At 37.4% G+C, this 6082-nt stretch overlaps 2 pseudogenes; both read left to right on the plus strand.

Moving 5' to 3' along the window:
* Window positions 1-3073: 3073 nt before the first annotated feature.
* LOC130497466 (histone-lysine N-methyltransferase, H3 lysine-9 specific SUVH3-like) lies at window positions 3074-6040 on the plus strand (annotated as a pseudogene).
* The window catches only part of LOC108834584 (uncharacterized), a 2242-nt pseudogene continuing 2097 nt past the window's right edge, over window positions 5938-6082 (plus strand).

The following is a 6082-nucleotide window of genomic DNA, read 5'->3' on the forward strand; positions in this document are numbered from 1 at the left end:
TAAACAGTTTCCCCCGTCTTCAAATAATGATATTCACCATGTTCATAATACTATACTACATGGTGGATATAGTATAGTACTTTTATAGTGTACGTGGAACTAAACTTTAGTTCTCGTTCAATAATTTAAAGGACTTTAGTAGCAAAGTTATAGGAATGTCGTACTATTATATTATTGAATAGAATATACTGACATTGCGACATAAATGAGGTCGTATCACTAATATAAGTAACAGAGTATCAAGTGTGAGTTAGTAAAACTCAACCCAGATGATAAAACTAAGCCCTAATCTGGAAATGTCAACCCACATCTTAGATATAACAATTTTCCCTGTTTTAAGAAATAGTATACAAATATGTCCCAAATAGTATGGTAACCTTACATAAATAGCTACATTAAAGAATATAAACTATACTATTCCGTTCATCTAATATAGTATAGACACCGAGTTCATCTTCTTCAATTTTTCTTTTTTTCAAACGTGTTGATACACCTTCACTTCGTTCACTGTCGTTATTCTTCACCACCGTATAAAGATCATCTTTATCTCCTATTCTTTTTTCCGACACAACAACGCTTCTAACGCTTCGCCGTCATTATTCTTTACCATTAGATCACTAAATCAAAAAGAGAAACATAGTATAAAAACAGAAACAAAAACATAATATAAAACAGAAACAAAGTATAAACAAAAACATAAACAAAGTACAAAAAACAAAAACAGAGTATAAAACAAAAACAGAAACATAGTATAAAAGCTCGATGTCACCTCATTCTCTATGGTACCATCTTCTCCTCCAAACTCAATTTCTTAAGCCCATAATCTGGGTTTCTTCCTTGCTTTGAGATGAATGTACGTGTGTTTTTACGAATGAAGAAGAAATAAAAATTGGTAAAAAGAGAAAGAAAGAGATAGAAGATGTGTATCTATTGTAGCCACAATTTATTATATTATTAGTTAATAATTATTTTAATAAATAAACTCTCAGCCTTGGTTCGAAAAAGCGAGCGCTTTTGGCGCAATGGCGCTAAAAGCCACAAGGCGAGGACCTCATCGCCAAGGGACCCCATTGCCAGGCGAGTTACATAAAACCCTCGCTTTATGTCGTTTTTCCTCGCTTTTGTTATTTTGCTTAAGCGGTAAAAACGCCGCTTTATTGTACCTATACAAAAATAAGATTTGATTGACGTTATTCACCTTATAACTTATAGGCATGTAGAGGAGAGTAACCCTTATTCACCTAATCGTGTAGATTTCCCACTAACCTACACTACTAGTGTACCCCAGCTATTGTGATCGTTTAAATTTCCCACTAAGCTAGGATACATAGTTTCTTCTTCTAAAATCAGTAGCTTTTCTGTAATATAAGTTTATGATCATGTCTTTTTTATATCATAGGCGCTAATTGCTTCTTCTTATTCCATGTTTGTTTGCGTTGTAGTTGTGAATTGTGATCATGTTTTGTTTTTATCATAGCTTCTTCTCCTTAAGTGATTAGCTTCTTTCTGTATGTAATTTTATGATCATGTCTTGTATATATGTCTTGTATATATATGATGTTTTGTTTCCCACTAAGCTAGGATACTCAATAGCTTTTTCTCATTCGATGTTTGTATATGTTGTAGGTGATCATGTCTAAAAGCTGGTATTATCATTTGGTGTGTTGCATTTGCTATATGAACCTTTGAGTTTTATTTATGGATTTGGTATTTTTAGTTTCTATCTTAGCATTCTTGTTTACGTAATATATAGAGATATGGTATTGAAGAGTACCTTTGTGATGCAGGTACACAAGGCGCTGGCAATGTGGCGTCATGGCGCTAGGCGCTAAGCGCCAGCCTCCTCGCTTCATCTCGCTTTGCGCAATTTCGAACCAAGCTTTCAGCAGGTCACATGGGTCACAATTGAGAGACAATATGGCTATTATTTATAATGTGATGGTTGTGTATAGGAGAATTAGGGATTTAGTTATCTAATGAATTATAATTTGTTTGAAGGTTGTACAGTCCAATTCACCTTCATTTAATTCTTGAAAATTTGTATCTCCAAATATATAGCTTCTTACAGTTTCTTTGTGGACTCATGTTTATGGGGTTTGTTGATTTTCTAAAGAGAAACTAAAGAAGAATTTAAATAAAATAAAGGAGAGTTTGGAATAAAACTTCATTTTTTCCTCTAAAAGAGGACAAAAATGAATATGAAATAAAGTGTTATAACTCTACCAATTTTTCATTTCATAATGAAGTCATGGATAAACAAAAATAGATTACTCTATTTATTTATAGAGTAAATTTCAAAATATATTGAAATATAGAATTGATTTAGAGCATTTGTTATTCTATATTTACTTTTATATTATTTTGAAAAAAATAGAGTTGGATTAGAGATATCCTTAACATGGTCAGATTTGGGTCAAATTCAATGAAACATTTGGCAAAATTCGGTAGATTTCTTACATAAGGATAGACCCTAAATTATTTTAAAAGAAAATTATACTGAATTTTTTTAACCTGTTAAAATTGTTATTACATAATCAAATACAGACTCGATTTATCTGAATTTGTTAACTTTTTTAAAAGTGGATGCTCTTGAAATTACTAGTCAAATATTTCTGCGCAAGAAAAAACAAGATCAATTTTGACCTTTTAAAAATATTTTATGGATTCTTGTGCTTATACTCCCTCCGTTTCATAATAGACGATGTTTTAGAAGGATAATTTTGTTTTAAATTAGATGAAGTTTTGAGATTTTAAGGTTACTTTAACTTTATTGAAAACTGTTCAACCAATTAGATTTTACAGTCTTTTAATTATTGGTTAATTGATTTTAAAATATATCTTTAAAATATTTTTTATTAAAGAAATATAATTTTCTTAATCTTGTACATTAGGTAAAACATCAAATATTATGAAACAGATAGAATATTACATTGGAATTTGCTGGATAGAAAAAAATAAAAAATTAAAGGAAAATAAATGGCTGACAGTAACAACACGAATAGGAAAGGTTTGTGTTTTCAAGGTGAGGTTTTTGGACGGTACAGATGACGCAAATAAGAATCTAACGGACTGAATTCTCTGAAACACTAACGTCTTCCGCTTATTTCATCTGAGCATTTGTCTGAAAATGCTACATCGAAAGGCATCTTTTCGTCTCTCTCTGCTCTCTCTTTCGCGTAATTACTCGGAGCCCTAATTTAAATTTCTCAACTTCGTGAGGTTGGTGGTCTTACAATCTAATGTCTTGTTTCTTCTTTCCATGAAATCTTGAAAATGAATTTATATGAATGGTTCACTGTAGATACAAGTTTTCATTTTTTTTCCGTTGGCGAATCTGAAACTAGTATGTTTGGTTTTCGATTAAGGGTTGGTGTAGCTACGCCATGCTCCTTAGACCTTAGGTTTATGCCTTTACGGATCTTTATGGGCAAAAAGGAAGCTTTTTTTCTTTGTCCTTCGTTATTTCTCCTAGGGCACAAAAGATCTGGTGTTGTTGTTAGATTTGTACATTTTAGGTTTTATGAAAATACCCTTTACTTTTGCATCTTGGTGGGTTCACAAAGTGTAGCAAAGTTTGCATTTTTTTAGGGTTTTCGATTCTTGTAGGGATTCTATATTGAAGGCTAAGCTTGCTCTTAAAATGGATTCTTTTGCATTTCCTTGTAACTTTCTTTGGTACTGCAAAGAGTATAACCCACAAGGTGAAACTGCAAGGTGTTGTTCTAGAGGGCTGTGTAGTAAATGCTGTGATATTTATTTTATCTGTTTGTGAGAGAAAATGCTAATTCTAAGCCTTTGTCAATGCTCTTTAACCCAACTCATGGTCCCATTTTTTTTACAGGAGTTTTTAGCAATGGAAGGAGTACCAGGGATGAACACTGTTCCAAATCCTAACCATTATGACAAGTCCATAGTGCTAGATGTCAAACCTCTGAGAAGTTTGAAACCTGTTTTTCCAAATGGTAATCAAGGTCCACCATTTGTTGGAGTTCCACCTTTGGCCCTTCTTCTTCTTCTTCTACTGGGTACTCACCTTTCTTCCCCTTTGGAGCACAACCACCTGCACAAGATACTCCAGATCTCAACCAAACTCAGTACACACCTCCTCCTCCATCGTTTGTTCCACCTCTTCAGTCATACAGAACACCTACCACTGCATCAAATGGCCCTAGTAGCTCAACCGGAGCTAAAAGAGGTCGTCCTAAGGGAAGTGGTAACGCAAAGAAAAAAGACAAGACAGTCCCCAAAGAGCCTTCTTTGGAGGTTCAGGTTGTGAAACGGTTCAGTGGAGTTTTCGACAGCGGGATCAGTGCAGCAGAGCGAGAAGATGGGAATGGGGACTTAGTAAGCAGCGTGCTGATGCGTTTCGATGCTGTTAGGAGGCGGTTAAGCCAGGTAGAGTACGCAAAGGCCGCGACTTCTAAAGCGGCAGGCTCTTTGATGAGCAATGGGGTGAGGACAAACATGAAGAAGAGAGTTGGAACGGTCCCTGGGATCGAGGTTGGAGATATCTTCTTTTCACGGATAGAGATGTGCTTAGTGGGTCTTCACATGCAGACAATGGCTGGCATTGACTATATAACAAGCAAGGCCGCTGGAGCAGATGAGGAGCCTCTAGCTACTAGCATTGTTTCGGCTGGACGTTACGACGGCGAGGCACAGGATCCTGAGTCTTTGATATACAGTGGACAAGGAGGCAATGCGGACAAGAACAAACAAGCACTGATCAGAAACTTGAGAGGGGGAATCTTGCGTTAGAGAGAAGCTTGAGGAAAGGGAATGGAGTGAGAGTGATAAGAGGAGAGGAGGATCCAGCTAGTAAACAGGGAAGATTTATATCTACGATGGACTTTATTCGATCTCAGAGTCATGGGTAGAGAAAGGGAAGTCTGGCTGCAACACGTTTAAGTATAAACTGGTGAGACAACCTGGTCAGCCACCTGCTTTTGGGTACTGGAAAGCTGTTCATAAGTGGAAGGAAGGTTTGACTCCTAGAACAGGACTTATCCTTCCGGATCTCACCTCAGGAGTTGAGAGCAAACCTGTTTCGCTTGTGAATGACGTTGATGATGAGAAGGGGCCTTCTTATTTTACTTACATCTCCACTCTCAAACACTCGGAAGCCTTTAGAATAACACAGCAGCACACTACTGGCTGTTCCTGCCGTGGCTCATGTGCACCGGGAGATCTAAACTGCTCTTGCATCCGACAGAACGGTGGTGATCTGCCTTACCTTTACGGCGTTATGCTTGTTTCCAGGAGGCCGATGGTGTATGAATGTGGTCCAACGTGTCCATGTCACGCCAGTTGCAAAAACAAAGTGATTCAGACAGGGTTGAAGTTCCGCATGGAAGTGTTTAAGACAGGGAACCGTGGTTGGGGTTTACGTTCGTGGGATCCCATTCGTGCTGGTTCTTTCATATGTGAATATGCTGGTGAGGTCAAAGACAGAGGGGAGCTCAGAATGGAGCAAGAAGATGATGAGTTTGTCTTTGACACATCGCGTGTTTATAACTCGTTTAAGTGGAACTATGAGCCTGCGTTAGTAGATGAGGATCCTTCAGATGAAATCTCCGAGGAGTTTAGTCTCCCGTCACCACTACTGATCAGTGCTAAGAACTTGGGAATGTAGCTCGGTTCATGAACCATAGCTGCTCCCCAAACGTTCTGTGGCAGCCGGTTATTCGTGAAGGAAACGGTGAACCGGTTGTTCACATTGCTTTCTTTGCCATTCGTCATATTCCTCCGATGGCTGAACTGACATATGATTATGGAGTCTCCCTTGCATCCGAGGCTAGAGATGGGAGTGTTTTACATGGAAAGAGGCACTGCAACTGTGGTTCTGTGAAATGCCGTGGTTCTTTTGGATGATCTGAGAAACTGTAAACCCTTGATCTCCCACCTTTCTTTGTACTTTTAGATATGATTCTGACACTAATGGTCCTGAAACCATTTCTGTTTGTTTACAGGGCAGAGAGTAACAAAGAGGGTGTGATGGCTTTTGTTGTGCGCAGGAAACTGTGTATGCATTTGCATGTTCCTGTGGGCAAATGCATACACTTGTAATGTATTGTATTGTATT

This window comes from Raphanus sativus, chromosome 7 (genome assembly GCF_000801105.2).
Source record: "Raphanus sativus cultivar WK10039 chromosome 7, ASM80110v3, whole genome shotgun sequence".
Lineage (NCBI taxonomy): Eukaryota > Viridiplantae > Streptophyta > Magnoliopsida > Brassicales > Brassicaceae > Raphanus > Raphanus sativus.